Below are 7,500 nucleotides of genomic sequence, written 5' to 3'. Positions count from 1 at the left end.
CATCATCTATAGGAGAAGGAGAAGTATAATGAGTCACTAAATTGCAATGGAATGTTACTTACAGAAATACCAACAGAATGCTAATTTTACATATTTCCCTATAAAACTCTGTCAAGAGCTTGCTGTGTTGTCAGAAAGGCTGAAAAAATTGATTGAAAAATCAAGCCCAGCAGTCAATATAAGAACCCATTATCAGCTCCCACAATCACTTTATTATTTTAGTAATTCTTTACATTCACAAAATTCACCGTCTCAAGTTGTTGAGACTGAGTGTTTGCCCGAGAAGAGGATTAAGGGAGGGCTCCATCACCCAACACAACCCATCAAACATTGTCTTCTTCTCATGAACACGGAGAAGATAAAGAGTTGAAACTCAGGAGCACTGAGTGGACTTAAGCTGTGAGCAGCACTTTCCTCAGTCTTTTTCTTTTATTTACCGTTTGTATCTGCAGATTATTTCTTGTACCAACAACTGCAACTTTTTGTCCTCTATGTGAATATCATCTTCAATTTGTTTGGATGTTTCATGTTCAGGGTAATATGATGTGATGGTGTAGTAGCCTAGAGAGTGCTAAGTGATTTGCATGCCTTTTCGCTTGCAGCTGTCACTTCTGGCTTGCCTAAGCCTCCAATACCAGCTCACCGCCTATCCATCATCAAGACTTCTGCAGCACCACCGTTTGGCCAGGAAAAACTGTGGGGGATCTTGGAGCAGCTCACATAATGCTAGGGTTCGTGGGCTGAGTATTTAGAGCAGCTATTGGTCCTCCAGCAGTTAGTTTGGACGCAAGTGATGTCGCAATTCCTGTCCCGGATTCACCCACCCATCCACTTCCTACCCTGACTGATGTTAGGGAGGCAATCTCTAAGCTGAAGGGTAGGAAGGCTGTGGATATATGCTGTATCCATACTGAACTGCTAAATGCTGGTGGTGAACCTATGACATGGGGCTTACATGCTGGCCTCTAGGCATCTGACAGCCAAGCCTACTGAGGGTCTTGTTCATCCTTCTCTGGAAGGGTTAAGGGGAAAGGGGAAAGGGGAAAGGGGATCACTGAGACTGCAGAAAATACCATAGCAGCACAGTGTTCAGAATACCAGCCCAACTTTTTCTCACATTTTTCTTACTAAGGCACCAGAGACTAGAGCGATATGGATTTAATCCTGGCAAAGCCACAAAAGACTGTCTTCAAGAACTTCCAGTTATTGTGGATAGCCAACATGAGTTTGGTCATGGGCTGCTTGTAGCCAACACCTACCTCAAAAAGTAGTTTGATTCACTATGCGAGATTCTGATACTTAGGGGAATTCCATCAAAGATTATTGGACTAATAGCAAGACTAAATATTGAAAGTATTGAGGAGTGTAGAGGGGCCTGTCGAGCTTCTTCCCTGTTAATATAGGAGTGATGCAAGGCTGTGTTCTTGCCCCAGCACTTTTCAACACTTGCATGGACTGAATAATGGGTAGAATTACTATCCAGTCACTGTGGAGCAACACTGGGCAATATCAGGATTACCAACTATGACTTTGCTGAGGATGTTGCTATTCTATCTGAGTTTCCGGAATTGCTGGTGGCGAATCTTGATACAGGAGTATATTGGTTTAGACTGGAAAAGGAATTTGAGTGGGGTAGAGAGGGAGTAAAGATAGGATTTCTCAGGGTTGAGGGAAGAGATACTAGAGGAGATGCTGAGACATCTTCAGAAGATGGGAGGAGAGTGAAGCAAAGTACAATTTTTTGGAATAGGTAGAAAGAGAAAAACCTCCTTGGCTTGCTTCTTGTCTGGCCATGTGGAGTGAGACCTAGTTTGAATCTGAGAACTGCTACCTCAGATTTGAGCTTGTAGGCATATGTGCATGACTGAGCAGATTAATTTGAATGGTCATGACCAGTTAGGCACATAGAGGGCAGTGGGCTGTGGAGCAAGTGTTTGGCTGTGTGCTCAAAATGCCAACATATTTGAAATTGAGGGGGAAGAGGCCAACATGGTCAGACAGGGCAGGATGCTCGACCAATATAAACTTTATGGGGGAGGTCATGTCTACAGAAGCTAATGGCAATATTGGTGTAGGCCTTACATTGGCCTCTGGGAGTAATAGATGCTACTACATCAAAGTCAATGAGGTAGATCATTTTCACAGTCTGACCAGTCTTTGTTGTAGACAGGCCAATCAGTCAGGGCAACAGAAACTGTTCTGGTACAAGTATTAACCCTTCCCAATGGGTAACACCATGAGGCGTAAAAACAAACCGCTCAATCTGTGGCGTGTATTTTGATGGTTGAGTAATGACCTGGGTGGAGGATTCGGAATGGATTGGCGATTGGGTGGGGGTCATGAATAGAACATATTGTATAATGACTATGTGGGCCCAGGGGGCTGAGCCCCCTGGCTGGGCAGTTAGGTGGGGGTGACGAGTAGAATGACTATGGAGATCCATGTTGGGTAATGGTAGTTTCCTGTATAATATAAATTTTGCAATTTAGCCTTGGACCAAAAACTTTGTGCCCCTTCCTTCCTATATGGGCTATTAAATCAAGATAACCTAACCTAGCAATACACATACATTTCTCTTAGAAAATATTATATTTCAGGGGAAAATAAACCTGCTTGTCTTTGAAAGAACCACCCAATATTTATAGCATCAGATCTATTCTTGTGTGATGAAAACAAATCTGATAATCATTTCTATCACAATCACAACCGATAGTCCTGATAGCAGGGGAGGGAATAAAGTATATCAAGGAAATTATGAGGTAAAACAGGCAGAAATAAGAATAATATAGAAAAAAAATATGGAAAACCAGCATGAAAAACACTTTAACCCATTCCCGATGGGTCACGCCTATAGGCGTCAAAACAATACACTCGAAATGTGGCGTGCGGCTGTCTGCCGTGGCGGGGCGCCAAAGCGCTCCAAGGCAATGATTCGGCTTGATGTACCGAGTTGGCGCATTGCCATGGTTCGCCAGAGCGTTGAGTTTTTTTTAGTTTTCTACAACCGTCACCAATGGGTTAAACTGGCTATAATAAAAAAACAAAAAAAACTATGGGGATCCAACCCATTTTTTGGTAATATCTACAGGAATTCACAACATCCAAAGCCCCTGTGGTAATTGTACAATATATCATAACCAATAAACTGACCTAATCTGGCCCTGTTTGATATATTTCCTAGCCAGGGGGCTGTACCCCCTAGACCCACATGGGATTTATACAGTTTGCTTTTCTATACTCCCCCAAGATAAGCGACCCAAAACAAATAGGGGGATATGATTTCCCTCAATGAAATACTGCATTTAGTTCTACAAATAATTTGCTCACTGAAAATCTTGTACCTTTACACAGTGAAACACCAAACTTTTGATCACTTCTATCTACTGTCTGAATTGCTTGGTTTCGAATAACTTTTTTAGCCATTTGAAGCACTTGATGGGCTCAAATATCAAGTTGTGACAGTTATTAATGTCTATTACTACTGCATAGCCACTATATTGCTTTAAAAATAACCCGGAATTAGTGCAATACTGAATATGAAACATTTCTCCCCAGCATTTGTCAAGGAATGGTCTCCCTGTGCAAGTCAAAAAGGTTTATGTTACAGAGAGTGATGTACAGAGATACAGGGAAATGGACACTGCCATCTTATAGAGCATAAGAAATAGAGTAATAAACAACCCTTTTCATTGATTTTTGAAAATATTTTATATTGTCTTATATTGCGGTTACTAATATCAATTACATTATTATAATTATCATGACTATAATAAAAATAACACCTTCAATATTCATAACATTACTAAAAAAAAACATTTTTCCTGCCAATTCAAGGAATGGTGAAATCAGGTAAGGTCACAAGGGCTACTGATTAAGTCCTTTGTGGCTAAGCACTTCCTGAGCTATCTATATGCAGAGACATTTCACAAAAAAAATTAAAAAGGGCTCATCATCATTCATCATTTTGAAGCTAACGCCGGCAGGCGCGCACAGCCGCATCCACCATTTGTTTACACCTACGAGGGTCCCTTATAGCGAGCCGCCAGGCAGGGGCCCAGCCCATCTCTAGTTCCTCACGACAGGTTTGATTGATCTGCCCAAGCCACGACCTTCTCGGTCATCCCACAGGCCTCCTCCACCCAGGGTTGTTTCGGACAGAGACAACCTGATGGGCGCGATCATCCTGCGGGAATCGAGCCAAGTGGTCATATAGCCTGAGTTGGCGATCACAGATTGTGCAAGTAACAGGTCTTGTACCGGTCTCATGGTGCAACCGTTGGTTGGACACATGGTCCCGCCAACTGTACCCCATGATCCGGCGCAAGGATCTGTTACAAAAGGCATCAAGACAAGATTCCAGAGCACAAGATAGTGTCCAAGTTTCACTACCATAGAGTAAAACTGGCAGTATCAGGGCCTTGAAAACACGTAACTTGGTCCTTCTGCACAGGTACTGGCATCTCTAAATACTCTTGTCGAGAGATTTCATGACCCCTGCTGCCAGGCCAATACGTCTACGGACTTCCTGGTCTGACAGCCCAGAGTCGTGAACTGCACTACCAAGGTATATTAAGCTCTCTGTGACTTCGAAGTTTTCACCTTCAAGCACATACCGACTGGACAGGGTCTCCTAGTAGGCCCCTAAAATCCTGGATCTTGGTCTTGGTCCAGGAGACCTCTAGCCCCAGGGGCTTTGCTTCATTGCTAAATGCATCAAGAGCCGCCACTAGGGTTTCCAGAGATTCAGATAGAATGGCAACATCACCAGCAAAGTCAAGGTCTGTAACCTTGATAGTGCCCAGAGTTGCTCCACAGTGACTTTGGACAGTAGTTCTACCCAGTATCCAATCCATGCAAGTGTTGACAGGTGTTGGTGCAAGAACACAGCCTTGCCTCACACCTGAACTAACAGGGAAGAAGCTCGACAGGCCCCCACCACACTTTACAGCACTTACAGTGCCTGTATACAGGTTTGCTATTAGTCCAATAATCCTTGTTGGAATTCCTCTTAGCCTCAGGATCTCCCAGAGTGATTCGCGATGCATCGTGTCAAACGCCTTCTTGAGCGCCAGGATGCGGTCTATTTTGGACTTACCAGGAGTGATTCCAGATTGTTCCGGTCTTTGGTGCCTCAACAGGTGGTTTCTGATACGTCTCAGTAGGATGCGCGTGAGTACCTTGCCTGGTACACTGAGTGATGTAATGCCTCGGCGATTACTGCAGTCCCACCGATCCCCTTTCCCCTTCCAGAGAGGGATGACCACACTCCTCAGCAGGTCAGGGGGAAAGGTACCAGTCTGCCAGATGGCAGACAAGACTGCATGCAAGCCCCTTGCCATAGGTTCTCCACCAGCCTTTAACAATTCAGCTGGGATGCCACAAACACCTGCTGCTTTACCACTCTTCAGCTTGGAGATTGCCCACCTGACTTCATTCAGGGAGGGTGGATCCTCGCTGATGGGTGGGTCTAGCAGAGGAATCTCAACATTACCTGCATCCATATCAACTGTTGGTGGATCAACCTTATACAACTGCTCAAAATACTCAGCCCAATGCACACGCACCCCATCAGGATCTGAGATTATCTGGCCACTTGCTGAGCGGACAGCAGTCGTCTGTGAAGAGGGCTTAAAGTTCAGCTTACTCAGGGCTTAGTAGGCAGGACGAAGGTCATTTACAAAGAAATGGCTTTCAACCTCCTCTGCAAGATTACTGATAAACTGTTCCTTATCCCTTCTCAACAGTGACCTAGGCCTGCACACCAGAGAACGGTGCAAGTTGCAATCCCCTGACAAGCATCTGTGGCTTCCAGTGTCTCCTGCGAGATGGAATTCTGTCTTGCTCTTGGGCGTTCACCGATGGATTCCTGAGCTGGGATACCTTCAAGCGTTTCACGCTTGAAGGTATCCCACAAAAGAACAGGGTCTGTCAGGCCCTCGAGTGCTGTGAGATAACCAGAGATAACCTTGGCAAACCCCCCGGGCACACTCGTCCTCCCTCAATCTGTCCAAATGAAACACCCTAGGGTGTTCATTTGGGCGACGGAGGGTTCTAAAGCAGACCTGGAGAGTAGCCACAACTAATCTATGATCAGTTCCACAGAACTCGGCGCTGTGATAGACCCTGCAGTTCCACCGAGTGCTAACAAGGATGTGGTCGATCTCCTTGGCCACACTACCAGTATCGCTGTACCAAGTCCAATGATGCAGGTCAGAACGCTGATACCAGGAGCCAGAAATCCTCAATTTCTGGGACCTAGCAAAGTCACGGAAAAGTAGGCTATTCTCGCTGCCAGCATCAGCTCCTGAGCCATGAGGACCGACAAACATCTCGTAGCCAGCTCGATCGCAGCCGGATACCGCATTAAAGTCACCCAGGACAATACAAATATCTCGCCGAGGACATCTGTCTGCCACAGATGCAAGTTTGGCGTAAAACATCTTTTTCACCTCAAGTTTATATACATCCGTAGGAGCGTATACAGCAATAAGAGACATGAAGCCAAATAAAAGCTTCAGTCTCAATACCCTAATACGCTCATCGACTGGAGTAACCTCAGCTACCGAGGGTTGAAGTCTGCTGGAGATGGCTATGGCTACTCCCTGGAGATGGTGGCAATCGCTGCAGCCCCATCAGTAGTAAGTGTAGCCACCCACACTAATCGTGCTGCTGCCAGGTCTTCTCACCTCATAGAGAGCAGCCACCTCAACTCTCAGCTGCTTTAATTCCCTCGACAGTAGTGGTAACCGATCGTCCTGTCGCAGGGAACAGACGTTCCAAGCCCCCACCCTGACAGTCCGCCTGAGGTCTAACCTCGGGCAGTCACTCCAGGTGGGCGCCACCTCTGCCACCCCTACCGACGCCGCCCCATATAGAGAAGGTCCCCTGCAGGTCCCATAATCTGCCTGCAGGGCAGAGTATGGGAACAAGCATCACGCCAGGTTGGCGGCCACTGGGACCCAGATGGGATGATGGGTAACCCCCCCCCACCCGAGTCCCAGCAGTTGCCAACCCAGAGGGACCCACAGCCCGCCGTTCTTGCAGGGGGGGAGGACCTTAAGCCTCCCCCAGCACCAACAACTATACGATTCGTTGCCAGTGGTAATCTCGGGGGGGCTGACTGGCAAGGCCTGCCTCCCCACAGCCGCCTATTGACCCCAGGGTCTGTTTTCTGTATGTTGGCATGAAGGGTCTGTTTTCTGTATGTTGGCATGAACTAGTAATAAAGTTGGGGTACAGAGGGGGGTTTTGCTCCCCATGTCTAAGGAATATAGAAGGTATGAAAGGTTAGGTTTGGATCTTGGGTTGGCATGATACCCTGGTTTTAGGATTTAGTCACTGGTGGTTGTGTCGCTTTCAGTACCAAATACCGTCAAAATTCCTATTGCCAAAAACATGAATGCAGAGAAGGTTATTGTATAGTAGTATATATAACAGTTATAATTGATTAAAGAGGTGAAATAGAAATAAATGAATGCAATAATTAAATGAATTTGGAAA

At 45.8% G+C, this 7,500-nt stretch overlaps 1 protein-coding gene across 2 annotated transcripts in view; it reads right to left on the bottom strand.

Annotated features, from left to right (window-relative positions):
* The window catches only part of LOC125029717 (RNA-binding protein NOB1-like), a 31,922-nt gene that overhangs the window by 23,345 nt on the left and 1,077 nt on the right, over positions 1–7,500 (bottom strand). The gene's annotated exons all lie outside the window — the stretch shown is intronic.

The sequence above is a fragment of the Penaeus chinensis genome, chromosome 10 (genome assembly GCF_019202785.1).
Source record: "Penaeus chinensis breed Huanghai No. 1 chromosome 10, ASM1920278v2, whole genome shotgun sequence".
Lineage (NCBI taxonomy): Eukaryota > Metazoa > Arthropoda > Malacostraca > Decapoda > Penaeidae > Penaeus > Penaeus chinensis.
This window is presented reverse-complemented; position numbering and strand designations above follow the sequence as displayed.